This window comes from Passer montanus, unplaced genomic scaffold (genome assembly GCF_014805655.1).
Source record: "Passer montanus isolate IOZ18808 unplaced genomic scaffold, ASM1480565v1 scaffold40, whole genome shotgun sequence".
Lineage (NCBI taxonomy): Eukaryota > Metazoa > Chordata > Aves > Passeriformes > Passeridae > Passer > Passer montanus.
In genome coordinates this window covers 1808969-1829448 of record NW_024368819.1, presented here as the reverse complement: position 1 = coordinate 1829448, position 20480 = coordinate 1808969, and the positions used below count along the sequence as shown (strand labels likewise).

At 45.9% G+C, this 20480-nt stretch overlaps 1 long non-coding RNA gene across 2 annotated transcripts in view; it reads right to left on the bottom strand.

Moving 5' to 3' along the window:
• LOC120506805 overlaps positions 1-20480 on the bottom strand; it is a 48795-nt gene that overhangs the window by 26067 nt on the left and 2248 nt on the right. For both annotated transcript variants that reach the window (XR_005628605.1, XR_005628604.1), the window contains exon 2: positions 5003-5077. This is a non-coding gene — a long non-coding RNA (uncharacterized LOC120506805). The remainder of the gene's footprint in view (positions 1-5002; positions 5078-20480) is intronic.

The window sequence follows — 20480 nt, the reverse complement described above, 5'->3', positions numbered from 1 at the left end:
CTTGAAATTCCTTTTGCAGAGCAAACAAGAAGCACAACCTGTGGACTTTGCTTTTAATATCCTCCTTTTCTTCTGATACAGAAGTAGCTGGAGTGAGAGGAGATGCAGGGATAAACCCTACAGCTTGACCCAACATGGAAGATTTTGAATATGAATAAGAAATGTCAAAGTAATATCCAACCTCTTACTTGGGCAAAAACTTTTCTTTTTTAATGCCTTCTAGACAGACAAAGCAGGCAGCAAGTGCCTGGGTAATGAGTGAAAAAGTAACTCTTCAGCTGTACAGGTTCACAGGAAATTGTCTAATCTTCCTTACAACTCACAAAACAAGGGAAGCAGGATACAGAAAATGAGGAATATTCTCTTTTGCCTTGAATTAACTTGTCTTTTTGACTGAATTTCTCAGAAATCCAAGTCCAGTGACTGGAGGAGCTTCAGCCTTATGAGCTGTCTGGTCCTGGACACTGAAGAGGATCAAACACAAAATGGGATGAGGTTCCAGAGCTGGAATGCTCCAGTTCAGATTCATTCATAATATTAATATTTCTCTTGCCATCAGGTCTTGTTCATTTGAGATACCTGTAGAGCTCAGGCCTCCCACCAACCACAATAACACCCTGCCAATCCACAGGGATTTCCTATAGGTCTATTTTTAGAGAAAGTTCAGAGTTTGGAATCAATACAAACTGGTTAGGTCAGAGTTCCATCTGTGTCGAGCCTGGCTGGTTTTCAATCAATCTCTTCATTAAATTTTCATGTCTTGATAGAAAATTAGAAAAAAAAAAAAGAGGATTTGTTATTGTGTAGGGAAAAAAATTGCTTTTCAAGCAAAGCAGCTATAATTTCTCCAAAGTTGATCCACACTTACAGAACTTCTTTGGCTTCTGTGAATATTTTTAGTTTTTGTCTGGCTACTTTTGATGGTTTATTTAAGGTGTTGTTGGCACAAGTGGGAGATTTCTGGGAACTTTATAAAAGCTTTTAAGTTTTTTTGCTTTTATTCTGGAAGCTTTTGTGTGCCCAACAGCTGACAAGCCGTTTCCAGCTCTAGTGGCTTGTCCAATAAAATATATTAATGTTCCCTACGGCCTTGATACATTTCTGTGATGCTCAGAAAAATAGAGGGCTGCAATTCCCACCTCAAAGCCTCTCACCAAGTACTCTGCCTGATATGTAAAAACCCCAGTGTCCTGAGGCATTTGTAATATAAAGTTGAGGTTATATAATGCACCATCCCCTTCAATCCTGATCAGGACAGATCCAAGGTCATTTCCTTGGTAACTTCAGGAGACTTTGGCACAAACCCATGGCTTTTTTTTATAATTACAAGCCACTTTTGAAAATATTGCCTGATACCACCAAAATTTCCACAACCCAAAGAGATTTTTTTTTTCAAATTTTTTTCTTTGCAATGATTTTTCCCCCCCAGGTGCCCTTTTTTTTTTTGTGTGAGGGGATGTTGGCATCTCTTTTGATGCTGTCCAACATGTGAGATCCAACAGGAGCGGGCACAGTGGTCCCTCCAAGCAGAAGAACAGTTCCCCCAGGTGGCTCTGGCACACCTGTCTGGGATTTTGTGCCCCGTGGCCCCTTCAGTCTGAGGGCATGTGAGCCTTGCCAGTTGGTAGATTAACATCAAACCAGCCCCATCCAATAAAGCTATTTTTGATTATTCCAAAGAGGTGGCTGCTCTCCTCAGTGGGCATGGCTCCACAGCCTCTCCACTCCCTCCTTCCAAGCCCTGTCTGGGCCCTGGGGTCCTTTAATGTTTGAGTAGTTCTTCCTTTTAATCTCAGATTTAGTCTTGAGAAGAGTAAATGCTTTGCAGCCTGAGTGGAGCCAGCCAGGAGCTACTCCCCAATAAACATCTTGTCCTTTGTTTTGCCCGGCAATGTTATCTAGGTCATTGTTTTACCTTTCCTGCTCAGTCCCATCAAGGTGACTGAAACCACACAGAAACCATAAAATGGGGAACTCCCAGTTTTCAGGACCCATCTTCACCTATTGTTTGGATGCTCACCCCACCTTCTCCACCCTAATTTCTACGCACTGAGAGCTCCTGAGATTTCTCACTTCCTCATGGCAGTGTCTCACCAATCCCCCCATGGGCAGGATTTGCTGAGGTCATCATCATTACTGCATGTGGTGGACAGTGGGGTGAACCTCAAACACGTGAACACTGCCTCTGTAAAGAAATCAACCCCCTAAGGCTCAGCCCTGTAACAGTGAGCATGAAAATGAAACAAAAAAAAATTAAAAATTCATTGAAGTTGACTTTAACATCCCCACTCAGCTCTGTGTTTACCTCTGAACATCAGCACTCATGGCAGGACTGTGTTTCCATGTAACACACACTCCCCTTAGATAATTACACTTAATTGCTGCTGTTGGTGGCTCAGAGGGCTCCCAGGCTCCACCATGATCCCAGCAGTGCTCGGGAGCCGAGCAGGGCCACCACGTGTGCTCCAAGCTGATCCCGAGGATGCCCAGCGCCACTCGCACCCCCTCCCTGCTCCCCTGGCAGCTCTGGGAAAATAAAAAAGGCCCGGGGTCTGTTACAGTAGGATGCAGAGGTCTGCCCCAGCATGCAGGCCAGGAGTTATCTGTGAAGTGGGAATAGCCCCTTTCATCCCAGCCAATTAACTCCGAAGGATAAAGATGGAGCCGGCAGCAGCTGAGTTTATCACAGCTTTCAATTTAGAAAAAACAACCCACTAATGTGTGCTCTGAGCAGATGGATGTCACACAAGCCAGGGTTTTAGGAAGCATCCCTGGTTTTTCCAGACTTCTCTCCTTAAGACCTTCCCATTGCCTCTTCTGAGCTCCGGGGAGATCAGCAAGGGCCAGAATGGGATGGTGGGGGAGCAGCAGCCAAGCAAAGGCAGGAAGGACTGGCTGGAAACCCTCAGACCCAGGGTGGGGACCATTGAGGCTGGTGTAATTTCTGCCCAGATGGGGCCTGCAGCAGATAAGCCTCCCTCATCAGGAAGGGATTTGCACCTGGAGCCTTGGTTCCTGTGCTCACACTGCTTTTCTCACCTGGAAAACACCCTGCTCAAGGGAAGGACCCCACAGAGATTTATGAAGGCAGCAGTCTGACCCCAGCACATAACTGAGATGCCAGATTTGGAACAGCCTCTACTACAAACATTTTGTTTACTGCTCGAATGGTGTATGAAGAGAGTCACTATTTTTCTGTCTTATTTTTGAAGCCCTTTGCTTGTTCTTTTGTGGTTTCTGAAATGCCCAGCCCTGCAGGAAGGGTAGCAAGAGCCTGGTGTTCTACCCTTAGGGTATGAATCAGTGTGAGTGGGCACAGGATAACTCAGAGCCTGCCTGCCTGCTCACTTAAGGATCTGCTCTTTGCACAGTACCAGAAGTAGGGCTATAGTGCCAAATAATCCTTTATTCCTGAAATCATCTGCCCCAGCACTCTGAAATATCAAGAGATAAATACTAATTTCAGTGATTCCCTAAGCCATGCTCACAGAACTTGTCCACGGTGTTTATTTGTATTGTTTCAGCCAAAAAATTGTCGTAATACTTCTTCTTGGTAATTGTTTGAAAAAGCCATTGCAGTAGTGCCAAATAATCCTTTATTCCTGAAATCATCTGCCCCAGCACTCTGAAATATCAAGAGATAAATACTAATTTCAGTGATTCCCTAAGCCACACTCACAGAACTTGTCCACAGTGTTTATTTGTATTGTTTCAGCCAAAAATTGTTGTAATACTTCTTCTTGGTAATTATTTGAAAAAGCCATTGCAATGTGCCACCTGCCCCCTGCACAATGTTCCACCTGCCCCCCTGCACAATGTGCCTGTCCCCTTCTTTTACAGGCAGCTACAGGACCCAGGTGCCAGGGTGAGGAAGACAATTCCCCCATGGCAAGGAGTATCTGGCTCTTTGGCAAACTCCAAAGACCATTGTGTCAACCAACCTCTCTGGTGTCAATTCTGGTTGTGCGATCAGGTTGTTGGTGAGCTGGCACTAAAAGCTTGCTCTTCCAGGCACCTTCTGTCTCCAGGTGACTTGTGAATGTAGAAGGTTGGTTGCTTTGCCCAAAAGACCTGTTTTCTTGAAAGCTTCTCAGCTTATCTATGCTGTCTTTGTTTCTCAGCTGCAGCCTTTGCTAGCCTCAGACCTAACCACATTTCTGCTGGGCACAGTGGCTTCTTTTTTCCTCGGAAAAGGTTTGTGCGCTGACATTTCCCCCACACACCTCACTTTTGCCTTCTGTCTGTCTCACCCAGCTTCAAGCAGTTCTCTGAAAAACCCAAATAAGGAGTTTTGTCATCCTGGGTTGTCCCTGGAGTCAATGGCCCAGAAGACAGAAGAGACATTTCTCCCAGCAGGAGTTACAGCTTGGCACGGTGGTGTTCTCCAGGACTTTCTTTCCATTGGAATGCCCATGGACATCTCAGACAGCTTAGTGGTATGCAATGATATGCAAGGCAGCTTAGAACTGACTTGTAATTCACTTGTGCTGTGGTGATACCAGAGATGATTTGTCCAGGCATCACTCAGGTGATGTGGGCTATGGGGCAGGGTGGGATTCTTCAGGTCCCAGACAAGAAGAATTTTGTGGTGTCTGCTTTGGGAGTGCATTTATGGGTATAGAAGAGCCAACAGCCACATGAGGTGCAAATGCAGTGAAGAAAGTAGCCTTTGACTGGTGTTATTTTTTGACTGGTGAAAAATATGCCTCCTGTCTTCTATCAAATGCATTGAAATTACTACATTAAATTAAATAATTTCCTCCTCTTTTTTCCCCCTTAAATATACAGTGTTTTGTTTCATATAGTAACATTTGCTATAGTAGAATGTCAAATTATTGTGGTAGAGCTAAACTACTGTGGCTTGAAGACTTTTGCAAAAATATGGGGTTTTATATTAGACAAACATGGAGATTTTGGTTAGTCTGGGGTAGCAGCAAATGAGGCAGAAATAAAAAACCTGGAAAGTTAAGAGACTGCTCTCTCTGTTTGGTTTGCTACTTACGTAAGAAACATTCTTGATTTTATAGGAAATTTTCTTTACTCCCCTTCTTAAACTGATGCTCTACTTTGCCAGGACCTGAAACATAAAAATTAAAAATAATGGACTGTCCTGCATAAGTTATGAGACAATAACACCTTGAATGCATCTTCTTTCTATTATTAATTGTCCTTTTCCCAGAAGGGACTGTGAAAAATGGGCTGCTTTGAAAAGTGTTCCCCAGCCTACTGATGGAAGGAGGGATGATGGACATGGTTTGGATTCTACATCTTGTTGCTCCTGGGGCACTTCTTTCCTGCTCCTTCTGCCTGCAGGACATGAGAGAGATCCAAGGGCACAACTGCCAGGCCAAAAGTCACACTTATCATGAGTTTCATCCCCAAACCCATTGAGATGTTCATGCAGAAGGGTTTCTGCCTCTGGGCTTTAATTTCAGCAGCTGTAGCTGAGCAAACAGGGAGGGACCACCAGGTCCCTGTCACTGCAGTGGGCAACAGCCCCAGGAGACCAGGGTAGCTCAAAGCTAGCTCTGGAATAGCTGCTCTTGCAAAATGGCCATGCAGTAAGTGTCTGAGTGGAAAAACTTTACTAAAAGGTGCATTGTGCTGCCTAAAAATAACTACCACGTCTTTGTCCAAACCACATGCCTCCAGAGGGCTCCAGCATTTAAGCACATTTGGATCAAAGAGGAATCCTAATCAGGGAGATATTTTGCTCTGGCCACAGATCTCTCTGAAGTGACTGGGAAGCATCTGCAGAGGCTCTGGGAGGACTTGGCTGTCACCCATGCCCAGGCACTGCAGTGAGCTGGCTCTTGGAGTGCTTTCCTTTAATTGGGGCCATCACTCACGTGCAGAGGAGCAAATTAAAATCCTGGGAGTGTGGCTCTGTAGAGAAGCTCACAGCTGCCCAGGGAAGGCTGAGGGACTCACACAGAACTGTGGGCTTCTTTAGGCTGGAACAGGGCTTTAAGGTCATCACATCCAGTCATTAAGGCAGCACAGCCAAGGCCACCACTGAACCATGTCCCCAGGTGCCACATCCACACATCTTTTAAATACCTCCAGGGATAGTGACTCCACCACTTCCCAAGGCAGCCTATTCCAGTGCTTCTCTAGAAGCTTCTGCAGACCCTTTCCCAGCTTTAGTGACCTTCTCTGGATGTGGTCCAGGACCTCAATGTCTTTCTTGTAGCGAGGGCTCCAAAACTGAAGACAGACAGGGTTTGAGGTGTAGCCTTACTTGTGCTGCATAAGGGGAACAGTCACTTGTCACTCCATCCCCTGCCCCATGGAAAAAATTCCCCTCCAGACACCATGTTTGCCTTTTCAAGAGTGCTTGCCCGGAGGGAAGAGGCTCCCCAGAGTATGGTGTCTTACCACAGGCTGTTCCAGCATATTTTGGGGATACCATGACCTGCCATGCTGGGCCTGTGCCTCCAAACTCACTTCTCATCCATCTCCCCTGTCTGCAGGATTCCCGTAATTCCTCCCAAGTAGATGGGTGAGATTTTGGATGGGAAGGGTCAAGGTCCAGCTGAATCCAACAGATCCCCTTCCTCCTTCACCCTCACCCTGCCAGGCCTGTCCTTTGTGGAGCTCAGCTTTGTTCCTTCCATGATAGCAAACATTTCAAACACTACCTTAAAAAAATAAAAATAAAATTGTCCCAAAACTCTTTCACTCCCCAGAGCTCCTCTTTTTCTTTTCCCAGCAACTTTCTTTCTTTATATTTAAGATGGTGCTGGTCACCTTTGCTCCAAAAATACACAAAGCTGCTGCATAACTATTTTCCAAATAATTAATCTTTCCAGTGGAATAACTTAAAGCCTCACGTTTCCTGTTATGTTACACAGCTGCAATTTGTAACAAGAGATCCCGCGCTGAGCTACGTGGGCAGAGGGCCAAGGACGTGGCGCTTTACCTACACAAGAGCCCTACATAAATAATCCTTCCCTGCATGTTAAACAGTTAGGTACTGTTCAGTTCAAGAAAAAAAAAAAAAAAGGAGATGGAAAACAAAAGCCTTTCTTCTGGTTGTCATTTCACAGTTTGGAATTAAATTTTCAGTGGTAATCCCTTTTGTTTTGGAAGCTCCGGGGGTTGGGAATGCACCTTCTCAGCTGCCAGGCACATACATGCTCAGTTCCACTACCAATAGCTGTTTTATTGATTAATTCACATGTCACACAAATATTTTGTCTGCCATAAAACTTACAGTCTCCTGTATAACTGGGATCTCGACATATGCCAAGTTTAAGCAGAGTAATCCTTATTTCTCTGCCCAAAACCAGGCTTGGGTAGAAATCGTGGGAGATGGCCAGAAGATGAGGGATGTCCCACTGGATGGGACAGCCCTTGGAGGGCCACTGGAGCCAAGCATAAATCAGAGCCACCCTGAAATGGTGAGAAAGGATGCCAGGAGCTGCACTGGTCCCCTGCCAGCTGCAGCATGGGGACAGCTCTGAGGTGAAATGAAACCTCCCTTGGCAAACCTTCGTCCCTCCTCTGCCTGGCACAACATGCAGCTCCCATCACGCTGGAATTTGGGGGTCTGGCCTCCCCAAATCCCTGAGTGTCTCTTGTCATATGTGTTCTACATATCCATAATAACAGCATCATAGGGGCTGTGGGGCGGCTGCAGGGCTTGGCTGAGGTAGGAGCAGTGTTTATGGGTGTTATAAATCACCACCAGAATCATGCACACTGCACTTGTACTGTCAGGATAACAGTGAGAAGGACTGGGATGTGGCATAAGTCAGTTGTAAATTGTTGTCTTATCAAATTGAGGGAAAGGATTTCAAAGGCTTTCAGCAAAGGCAGATAAGCACAGCGTGCATGCTCACAGGTCAACCTCCCAATTTCATCCCTGAAGACACAAGTAGGAGCTTGGCAGAAGTTTGCTGTGGAATGGGAAGGTCTGAAAGCATCTAAACCAGTTCAGCACCCAGCCTCCTGTGCTGTCAGTGGGATTTTAGGCATCATTCACTTCCAGACCTCTAAATACACTCAAAGCATCTAACCTGTGGTTAATGGGACTAACACGAGGGAAGTGGGATGGACTGGAGGATGTGTAAGAGCAGGTGCTGCTTCTTGTGTCCTCTTTTTGGTGAGGAGATGAGGGTCTGAGTGCAGTGAGGTTTAAACCACACTTCACTCAGCCCAGTGAGGCAATGAGCCTGGAAAGTTTGCTTCCAGCACCTCCCAAATTTGAGTGACACTCTTGTCTTTTTTGGGAGGTACCACGAGACTTACAGGTGATGGAGTGGTCTTGCTGGGAGGAGTGAGTGAGGAGACTGCAGGCTGTGGTTTCCTTTGGCCCAACCCATGGCTTGTGCTCACACTGAAAGGATTTACCCCAGGTGATGGGCAAGAGCCTGGTGCCCACGCCAGGGCCAGTCCCAGGGGTCAGCTTTGCTGCCCTGGGCAGACCAGCCACGTCAGCTGCAACCTACAGGAGTAGGCCTTCAAAAGGGAAACAGTTTGACATTAGGCAAACAAGAGAACAGCTTCCAAAAGGCATGAAAATTAGCTCGTTTCATGCTTAGAATAACCCCATTACTTCAATATCCTGAATGAATTATGCCAAACTTCCCATGCACACACGCACACGCACAAAATCCCCCTTTGGGCTACTTAACAACAGTGAGAAATTTCAGAAGAAGCAGCTCCTGAAAAGAGGGAATTTGAAACAAAAGTGTTCTTTGGAGCAGAACTACAAAGTGTGTATCATTGTGCTTTGATATTTAGAATGGCAATTGTGCTTCTTATTGTGAAATATATTTCTTTTGTACCAGCAAATCCTTGAAAAAAGCTTAATCTTGCACACATTGTGCATTAGGAAAATTCTCAAATTAAGATCTCTTTGAGACACTGATCAATGCAGTGGTGAGGAAGGCCAGGAGGAACAAAAAAAAACAGCTCAGAGAGGGAAAATTACTTCCTTCTGGACAGAGAGGGCTATTTGTTGTAAGCAAGGATAGGGGGAGCTTACACTGCATTATGAGAAATGGCATTTGTGACTTCACTTCTCCTGTGTGAGAAGGTTTACTCCCAGGTCAAGCAGCTATAGAGGTAATTGTTCTTCAAGAGTGTCTAATGTCCTCCTCACACATGGATGCTGTCAAACTCCACGCAATTTAAGAGCTTAAAAACTTCTTTGTGAACTTTTTTACTTCAAAGCACAGAATAAAACGCTGGACTCACATGAAGTCCTTGCCTTTTCCCCATGCCTGCTCTTGGTTGCTTCTCTACATGTGACTAAACCATGAGTCCACTTTTTTCATCAGAGTGATCCAAAAGACTGTGTGCCACCTGGAAATGACTTTGTGTCAGCACAACTCTTATTAGACATCACAGTGTCCCTACCAGCAAATTGGCCCAACCCTGGGAGCACTTCTACCCTTTCTTGCATGGAAGAGACACAAATCCAGTGTAAATTTGTATATACTTTTCCCACCACTTGCAGGAATTTGTAGTTTGGATATCTTCTCCCAAGTTTGAAGCAGTGGGTGGCAAACCTTGGAGAAGAAATGGAAAGGCTAGAATGGGAGATCATATATGGCTGGGAAAAGGAATGCAGCAGGAAAGGTGATGAATTGGTGAAAAGAACAAGCAAGCAACCAAAAAGTAAAATAAACTTACAGAAACATAGAGAAGTTCCAGTGAAAGGGGAAAGAGAAACAATCTGGGAATGTCAGGCAGCAATGTGGACAGTATATTTAGTTAAGCCACTGACACTGGTGGGAAAAGTGACAATTGCAGGGTTTAGATCTTAATCCAACAAGGGAATTTCAGCATAGGCTTATTTTTAGACATGTGAGTAATCCTCATGATTTCAGATCAGAAAGGTAGATCCCAGCTGGTATCATCCTGCTGTCAGTGTGGACCTCATTGTTAGGAAAAAAAAATGTTTTAAACCTCTTTTAAGTCACATTTTATTTTCCCTGTGAAAAAAAATATACATACCCAAATTTATTCAGATTGATAAAGACATGGAGGTGGCTGTTGTGAGACGGGGAAACAGGGTTTGAGGTTTCCTGTGGGCTGAGACAGGTCTGCCTGGGAGGCTGCTCCTGCTCCAGCTGGGTTTTGCTGAGAGCAGGCAGAACAGGAAAAGCAGAATGATGGAGTGACTTCTGGCATGATGGAGTGAGCAGCAGGACATGGGCACCCAAGACATCACATCCTCAGGGGTGGGATTTTTCTGGTGTAAAGAAAACAGGGCAGGTCACTGCTGTGTCCACCCCAGGCTGTTGCAACCTGTTCAGAACACGGCTTGGGTGGAATGGGAAACAGAAGAGCACATCTAAGGGTGAGCCCACCTACAACATTCAGTGCACAATTTATTATATTTACATTTTATATTAGATAATATTGTTATAGTTATTTATTGATTGCTTCTAACTCCATTGTCTCCTCTTAAAAGTCAGACTAGACAGAAGCTTGATGTAAAGTATTTTATTCACTGGATTTTAGGGTGGTTTCTTTTGGAGGGGGAGGCAGGATTGCTAGTTCTTCCTGCATCCATCCTTTTAAAATGCTCTCAACAATAAGTGTTTTGAAGCTTTCAGACGCAGTGATGCTTGGAGTGACCCAGCTTCAAGTGACCTGTTCCTACGTGGAGATGGTCCTGCTCTCTCTCAGTGACATTTTATCACTTGCTGCAAGCACTGCCATGTCCCCTGAGAGAGCAAAGCCCACCACGGGCTGTTCCTTATGTGCCACTGATCTCCACTGATACCAAAAAGATTAACCACAACATCATCATCCCCTTTTTGTCCTGGGCTTTGTGCTGGTTGTCCTGGTTTAGGGCAAATTTGGGAGAAAAGCTCCAAAGGGATTCCTCTAGAAAGCATATTCAAGTGGCAGCTCCCCAACTGGTTTGGGACAAGATTTCCTTGGAGAAAAGTGGAAAAAACCTGTTTATTTAACAGGCAAAGCATCACCAGCACAAAAAAAATTAACAATATTAAACAATAAAACCTCTTGCTGCTCTGAAGAGATGACAAACTCAGAAAGTCCTTTTCATGGTTGTAGCTCGGCTCACTCAGTCTCTGATCATTCCCTCTGGCTCTGGAAATGCCACAGCCCAGGCCCGGCCCGGTGGCCACAGGTGGAGCTGCTGGTGCTCTGCTGGGGGTTCAGTCCAGAGCACGTTTGAACAGCTCCAAGTAAAAGAAAAACCACAGTCCAGGGAACCTCTCTGCCTCAGCTGGCTAAAAACCAACTAACAGCAAAGGAGAGCTCTGTCCCACTGTCTGTCCATCCGCAGACAGCACAGTCCAGGAGAGGATGTGGGGGAGCAGGGGCAGCTCCTGATAACAAACTCCACATTCTTCTCTCCTTCCCTCTCGGAACCAGTCTTAAAGGTGCAAAACTTATTTCTGGGCTAAACAGATGAATGGGAATACAAAAATCATAAAGTCACCCCAGGACACCAGTAAACCTGCTGGCTATTGAAATATCCACAGAAAACTGCACCTCCTCCTGCAGAGGCTGCTCTTAGCCAACTCCACACTGCTCCAGAGCTTCAGATCTTCAGGGAATTTAGGAAAATAGGATGCCTGAAGGGGTCTCAAGTTGCTGAGTGCAGCGTGATGTCACAGAGAGATGGTTCCTCCACTTTACATTTATGTGGCATTTTTGGCCCCCACGGAGAGCCCCAAATCTGGGAGAAATCACCACCTTCCTTGGAAAGAAGTACATCTCAAGGCGTTGGCTAATGAGAAAGACCTGTGTCTGCCTGCCTGTGACCTGGCATCTTCTGCTTAACATGTTGATTTTCACCAAATTGACCCATATAAGAAGAATTTGTCAGTAGGTTACTCAGCTTCTTTCCATTGGATTGTTGTGAGACACACTAACAATGTCCCATAATTAAGAATTTATTTTGGAAATGGGTGGGAAGCAATGAGATTTGGCTAGTCCATCCTCATCCTTTTATCAGTGACATTGTGGGTCTCTGAAATTTTAGGAAGTTAAGAAAAGATAAGGAGAACTCCACTAACTGGGCTCCTTCAAATATACATCAAATTGCCTCCAAGTTTGCCAAACCTTCCAAGGAGGAACTAAGGAATACAAAAGAGATGGAGAAATGACTGGTATGAAGCAGGTAAGATGCTCAGAAAATACAGCATTGTTGCAAAAAAACCCAAAAATAAACAAACAAAAACAAACAGGGGAAAAAAAGGGGGGGAAGTGGAGTCTCATTTTACTCAGTATAAAAATTCATCTCCATGATTATGCAAGCATCTTATACTGTCTTAGATACAAGTTCTGTGGAAGAAGTGCTTTACCACAGCTTGCTGCTATGGAGTTGAGAGCAGGAGCTCAGGAAAGCAAGGGCCAGGTCCTCTATCACTCCAGTCCTGAACCTGGTTCAGACAGCAATGGTTTAAAAGGACCAGGCAGGGTTGTCTCCACTGCTGTGGAGTGATGGTGACAGTGATGGGAAATTTGGGCTAGAAATGCTCGCTAGCATCCCTGAGACTGTTGCCTTTAGTCAGCTTTGAGAGCAGCATTAAACCTGCAGAGGAGGGGTCACTGAGTGAACCAGCCTGAGCATCTTGCCCACCTTTAGCTCCTCGTCTTCCTCCTCTGACCTTTTACTACGGGGAGAGGAGTGATGTGGGGGAGCAGACAGCACAGCAGGACTTCAGAAATCCTCCCAATGTCCAGGCCAGGAGAGACACAGACCTTGAACACCCTTTTATTCCAGCAAGGAGCATTTATCAGTGGCAAGAGCAGGAAGCAGCACACGCTTTGCCACACCCGGGCGAGGCAAGGCAGCTCGTAGGGACGGGTGGATCCTTTCCAGCCCCACTGCGGCAGGCAGCGCCCAAGGCCCTGGGCAGCTCCCGGCCTCGCTCTCCCGGCTCCATCCCTGCCAGGCCCCGCTGCCGCTGGCACAGAGAGCGGGGCCGGGAGGGCCCTGCTGACGCACCCCATCGGTATTAGAAGACTTCACGGGCTATTTATAGCCCCCCACCGACCGCAGAAAGCTCTTGGCCTCGCTTCTCCTCCCTCCCTCCCTCTCACTCGCTGGCCTCAGCTCAGCACAGGAGGGGGAGCACAAGAAATGCTGTCAGTAAAGCAGCGAGTCCAAGCGCCACATTCCCAAGCACAGCAAAATTTCTGCCCCTCCGCTAGTGGATTCAGTCTGAACAAATTATTTCCAGCATGCCGGCCTTTCACTCTGGTGTTCTTTCCTTCTTTTCAGCCTGGATTTCTTTCCCGTTTCGCCTTTTTCTTTTTTTCCTTTTTTTTTTCCCCCCTCTCTCTGCGCAGTTTCACTTTCCAGTTCCTGGCATGGGCTTGGCTGTCCCTCAGCAGGGCTGGATACACACCACAGACGGGGAGACCTCTCCATTGAGCCTGGCAGATTTCCCCGGGTCCTGCCAGGAGCTTCCCTGGGTGTCTCTCTCAAACACCCAGGCTCAGCCCTGACCCTTATTTTGGCCCAGGACATCTGATGCTGTCCTGACTGCAGGGCCAGGCTTCAGCTCCCACGTTCATCCTGTGAAGGACAAACCCATGGTCCCCACCCTTGTCACCCACATCTCTCCAGCCCCTGCCCTGTTCCCTGCTGGTGGATGAGTCAGTGAGGACTAAGCGGAGCTGTGGATGGAAATTGTACCTACACATCGACCCTGGGTGCTCCTTCAGCATGGATAACCACAGCAGCAAGTTTTAAAGTGCTGTTGTTGCAAAAGCACAGTCTGCTCCAGTTTGGGGCAGAGGTGGCATTTGGAAATGTGAGTTAAAAGTTCGGTATACCTGGATACAGGCAGCGAGGTAAAAACAATGCCTAGTGTCCACAGCAAAGGCACTGATGGAGAAGTAAAGTCATCTATAATCACTTCAGTGAAGTGAAAAATAGAGGTCACAGGAGGTGCACATCCATTCTTTTTTTTTAACAAAACAATGCTGATTTTCACAATATTTATTGTCAGAAGCATTTCTAACAGAAACACTTTCCGCCTGCATGCAGGCCCTCAGGTTTACAACAGAGGTAAGAGAGGACTACTGTGGGAATTAAATCTGGAGCAAGCTATTCTTCTGCTTTCTCAGTGAATTAACCATTGCCCCACCTGAGAGGCTCCTTTACTTGCAGCTCCATCAGCACTTCAGGGCTAAAGCAATCAGGGGGTGGGGTGTCTTCTCAGTCTTATCCTTAAGTAAATCACTTTATCTGTCAGTTTTTGTGTGGCACCCTGCTCCACACTTATCTCTGTGGACTTGCAGGCTCCAGGGCTCTCTCCCACTGCAGGGCAGGATGGCCAGCACCAGCTCCAGGCACATCCCCAGGGGGCTGAGGCTCGCAGAAACACTGGCAGACTAAAAACTGGGCCAGGGTCTTTCTCTTCGGAGAGGAATGGCACACCCAGCTGCAAACAGCTGGTACCAAAGTTAAAGCATTATGCTTTTCAAATTCATTATTATTTGTAGCATTTACCATGTCCAGTTCTGGGCTCCTCAGTATAAGAGACATTGAGCTCCTGGTCCAGCAGAAACAAAGATGATGAAGGGACTGGAGCACCTCAGCTCTGAGGAGAGGCTGGGGGAGCTGGGCCTGCTCAGCCTGGAGAAGAGACACTGAGAGGAGCCTCACCAATGTCTGCAGAGCCTGCAGGGAGGGGCCAGAGCCTGGACCAGGCTCTGCTCAGCAGGGCTGGGCAATGGGACAAGAGGCAGTGGGACAATGGGGCAGGAGCTGAGGCTCAGGAAGCTCCTCCTAAGCATGAGGAAGAACTTCCCTGTGCAGTGCCCGAGGACTGGGACAGATTGCCCAGAGGTGGTGGAGTCTCCCTCATTGGAGATAATCCAGAAGCATCTGGACACCCTCCTGTGCCATGTGCTCTGGGATGGCCCTGCCTGAGCAGGGAGGTTGGATCTGATCACTGTGGTCCTCTCCAATCTGACCCGTTCTGTAATTCCACACCTCATCAAAATGAAGATACAGGAAATTCACTTGAACCTGGAGATGGTGCTTGACATTTGGCCACAGAACCAAGAGCTATCTTAACAAAAATTACTTTTTCACGACAAGCTTGTCCCTTTGTAATTTTCTGATTCCATTTCTAAACCTCAGTGTGAATGGGACTCTTGCTATAGGTGTCTTATTCACAGCTGTGTCATGACCAGGTCATCTGGGATGTGTGGGACTGGAAACCGGGTAAGAGAAAGGAAATTCTTATTCCTTCTATGCAGCTTCTTTAGAAGCTTCACAGAACTGTGTTTGCTGTGTCTGCCACAGTGAGCAGGCTGCCAGTGATCAAAAACAAGGAGATGGGAAGGGGATGGGAAGTCTCCTGGCAAAAGGAAAGCACCCCTTCTCATCTGACCATGCTGCAAGGTGCACGGTGTGGTACTGAAGAGCCATGTACCCTGCTGACCTCTCTCCTCATGCTACTTCTCTGCAGAGCTGAAAGCCTACAGAACATTTTCAGAGGCAAATCAGTACATATGGATTCCCCTTGCCACAAATGACAGCCGGGACACTTTACTGCTGCATCCTTCTCAACTTGGAGATGCTCTAGCCCTGAAAACTGCATGGTCACCCTGGAAATGTGGGATAAGCAGGATAAAATTGCAGGATGCCCCTGGGAGGTTGTTTTAAAAGCAGATCAGAAGCAACAGTCTGCACAGGAAAATTTTGATCTATTCCTTAGTTCCTACTTCTTCAATTTTGGAGACGCACATTAATAAACCATAAAAGTAAATTGTCCCTCCACCGACAAAGATCCAACCTTGACCTTTCTGCAGCACAATTAACATGCAAAAGCATTTTTGCCATATGACTAAAATTGTTCCTTTCATTTACACCTCATTTTCTGCCAGCACCAATGTGTAAGGTCGTCATGACTCACAATAAATGTCTGGTAGTTCTACAATAAAATCCTGATTTTGAGGGACTTCCAATTTGAGCTGGACAAAAACCTCATAAGATGTAACTTACTCTTGAATTCAGCATTCTGGTCCACATACAGCTTTGTTTCCTCTGATTTTTGTGTGTGAAATTTTCTCACCAGGGGTTTCCTAGAAGTAAATCTTGTTCTCATGTCTCACACAAAAGCAACCCTGCTACAAGTACCTGACCCTTGGCATGCAACAGAGGAATGTACTTGATTCACTACTATCATTTATGGTATTTTTGCCAGTGCTGCAGTTGTGCCACCCCATTCCTAAGCAGGAAAAACCACCCTTGGATGGGCTGCAGCCAGATGACAATTGGTAATGCTGAGATGCTGCAGGTGGCACACGTGGCTGGGGAAGTTTGCACACAAGCACCCATCAGGCATTTCAGAGCTCTACATACCTAGAAGTTCTGCTAATTTCTACAATAAACGTGCAGGGGACAAACTCTATATTTAAATTGCAGTTCAAACTTTGGACTTAACACTATTGTATTTTAATATGCTAAATGTCATGTGGCTTCTGGTAGTGGAATAATACAAGCAACTCAGTCTGTTATGCATTCACGGATTCGGTTGTAAATGTTTGTAAACCAGGCAATAAAGCTGTGTGAGCAGAAGCATTTAAAAGATAATAGTGAAGTAATTTGAGTTTTAAAATTATAGAAGTTGGTGTTTGGCAGTGCTGTGTGGGGAGACACACGCTGGACAGCTGAAAACATAGAAAACATTATAACCAACAGAAGAACACAGTCCAAGGTGAAGAACAGCTTCCAAATGTGTATAAATTGCATGATTTAGGGATAAACATTGCAGATTATTTTGCCTTCAGATAAAGGAGGGTCTGTTTTCTTGCAACAAGAGCTCTGGATCTTCTCTCCTGGTCATTTGCAAAGCAAAGGGATTGGGAATGTGATGCTAAACTTTTGGAGAATGCACATGAGCATAATTATGTGATGGTAGTTAATGACATTAAACTTAAATCTCAATCTGTCAAACAACAGAAATTGTTTGTCCTGTAATAAACCAAATACTTTTCACATAATTATTTAGAAAGATGTCATTTTTTAAAAGTAGGCATATTACACTGGTATACCTTTGTTCCCAGTTCTATTTCACAGAGTAGTAGATCAGAAGCACCCAATATCTAAATGAAATTTATAAAATGGCAAGTATCTCTGTTTCAGCACACAGTATTGTTATTTCTTTGCTAAATACAGATGGTTTCCAAGAATCAATAAACTCATTGCAGCTGGACAATGTTTATAGGCCTGTGGCAGAGGATGGTTTTCAAAGGAATTTAAATATTGCAGGGAGTGGTTTTATATTCCAGGGCCCCAAGTTTGCTTTGTGATAGCGGTTTAGTTTCACTGTTGCTCAAGAAAGAAGCCCTCTGTTGAAGAGGGAAATGCAGAAGGTGTGAAGTGAACGAATAAAATGTTCAGTTCTCCATGCCTGGCACAGCAGAGGACTAGGAATCAGCATGGCAGAAAAGGAGAGAAGACTGGATAAACAGCAGAGCTAAAATCCTGAACAAATCAAACACGTAATACTGGTTCACATTCCCAGAATATAAATTAACACCTGGTAAGATGACTATGTTTTTGAGAAAAATTTTGCTTTCCATGAATACCCTCTAAAATGGGCTTAAAAATCTTTCCATAAACATTTCTAGCCACTAATCTAATTGATGGGAATGTGTTCAAAAAGCAAACATACATGGAGGAAATTCACCGCTTTTATTCACTTAAAAGTGAGTATTTGCAGGTTTTTAAAGGTATTCCCTAAGGTCAATAACTAACTAAACAATCTTATTTTGTATATGGCTGTGATGCAGTAAAAAAGCCAGGCTCCAAAGGTCTTTGTGTGAAACTATCAACAAAATAATCTCAATTATGCTCAGAAGAACAAATATTTTTAGCAATTGTTTCCCTCAACATGATAGACACTTTCTGATGCTCCCTAGAAGATGCAGCTGAAAGTGAAGCTTATGTCAGCAGGGCACCTGCATGGGATCAAGGATTTCTGACTGCTTGGGATGTGCACAGATGTGAAAAAGGATGGATCAGGCCATCTTGCCGGACCCTGAATTGATTCAGGCTTTGAAACTTCAGACCCGTGAGCTTCAGGGGAATTACTCCCTGCTGACAAGGGTGGGAGATCTGCACCAAGCCCCTGGGACCTACCCCAGCTTCAGGCACAGTGCACACCTCAAGCAGAGCTGCTTGCCCGAGCTCCCTTTGCTCTGCGTTTTGTGGTTTGGTTCTCCCAGCTGCAGCCAGAGCCAAACCCATGACACACTTCCTGCAGTCCTACCCCACACAATTACAGGGGGAGAGCTGCTGGATCTCCAAGGCAGGAATGCTGATCCTTGTCTACGAGGCCCCCGTTCACCTGTGAGCACTCCTGGAGCAGTTTGGTAGAAGTGCTGCAACTTCTAAGCCCAGTCTAACTGAGGAGCAGCTTAGCTCTGTTCAGCTGAAGCAAGCACCATCCTCAACAACCAAACCCAAACCAAACCACCTCAGAGAGAAATCACCTTTGGCCAGCAGGCTGCGTTTCCAAACCTCTCTCTGTAGCTGTGAAATTGAGACTTTAAGAGTAAAAGCTTCACAGAACTGTTGCTTCCCTGCCAGGGCTGTGAAAACCCTGCTGCACATTGGGAAAGCTGCAGTGCTGTGATGGGATGAAATATTCCCTGGGCTGCTGTCCCTGGAAGGGTGTGCAAACCCCCCGTGGAAGGCTGTACAGCAGCACGGGATGATTGCTTCTAGACTCTCACCAGACACAAGCCATCATGCCCTACCTCACGAGCTCAATTTCTGTGTCAATTCTGTCAGATTATTGCTGCTAAAGAAGGCACAGCCACAAAAAGACAATGTCTGCCCTGAGATCCCCACCCTTTTCAGCTCTTTGAAGAGGGGTATGTGTGTGTGTATATATATATGTGGGGTTTTTTTATTTTTCATCTGTCATTGAATGGTGAATTCCCTGTTCATTCTGTTTGCCAAATGGCACAGGACCTGATGCAAAGCCCTCTTTAGTGCAGCATTCAGAAGCCTCCAAGCATGAGTCAGTGCGAGCACTGCTGAAGGCTGCAGAACCCTGCAAGTATTTTAACCTCTTGCTAATGGCAAGGGGGGGTGGGAAAGATGACAGATCCTAAATGCTCTGCTTTTGCTATCAATTCAAAGATGGGAGTTGCTTATAAACATCCTTCATTATTCACAATGATTAGCTGAAAAGAAAATCTTATCCCCACCGTCTCTTTTTCTTCCTTTTTTTATTTTGACAGGATGGCTTTAATGGTTTTACGCTTATAAACATCCTTCATTATTCACAATGATTAGCTGAAAAGAAAATCTTACCCCCACCGTCTTTTTTTTTTTCCTTTTTTTATTCTGACAGGATGGCTTTCATGGTCTTATTTTCTTCCCCTTTCATATTAGAGCAATTTTTGTACTGTCCATCCTGGATTTCTTGCAAGACACTAAGGCAAGGATGGCAGAATGGGGCCTTAGATGCTAAGACACAAATCTGAGAGCCTTTTTTGGTGTATGGTTTAACAATTCCTGCTTCAAATGAGGAACTCTGAATTCTCCCCTCCAACTCTCTTGGATTTCAATAAAAGCAAGCAGGAAAATACTGTAATTAGTCCCACCATTTCTGAAGTGAAAAACACGAACAAATTATTGCAGGTTACCATTTTTACGCTCTTCAATTACTGTGGATGTCAAAATAAAAAAAAAATCTGTATTTATAGCAGTCTGTTGATGGAACAAGTTTTTAAAGGAAACAAAATTGTATTTTTTCAGCCTGTGAAAACACCAGTGTGGTCCCTTATTCTGTTCTCTCATTATCTCACAGAAGTCTATCAGCTGTTTTGTGCTTTTACTGCAAAAAGCAGGTCTTAGTGTAAGAGTTAGTACGTAGAGATGAAGAGGTGAAACACAATTTGAGTATCTCGTTTCCTTCACGGGGATTAAAATGTTGGTAAGGTTCCAGCGTTTGTTGGAAACTCCTACTGGGCATTACTTCCTCCTCGTGCCCAAAATAAATCCCTCAAATATTAATCATTTGTGATAACAGCGTTGCTTTTTTACACCACTGAGGCTGCTCCTACCTGTCAGCTCCCCCCCAGCAGCAGGAGAGGGGAACTGCGCTGCCGGAGCTATTGCTCCCATTTCCTTCCATTCACCTGGATAAATTCTGACACCGCTCCCGGCATGTGCTTTGTTCTCTAAAAACCGGCCAGCACCAAAACCCAACCGCGACCTCGAGCCGTGGCACCTGTCAAGCCCAGGCAACCCGCAGCTTCCCGCTTCCAGACCGCGGTGTCCCGAGGGAAGCCGAGCCTCTCCCAGCCCCCTCCCCAGCCTTTCCACCGCCGCCAGCGGGGCCTCCCCGGCTTCCCCCGGACCAGGCCCGGCCCCGCTCTCCTTCCTCCCGCGGGAAACGACCTTGGCGGCGCCGGGGCCAGCCGGGACCCGCCCCGGCCACCTCCCGCTCGGCAGGCGGCTCCGGGCCGGGCGCTGCCCCTCCCCGGGGTCTCGGAGGCGCCGGCCC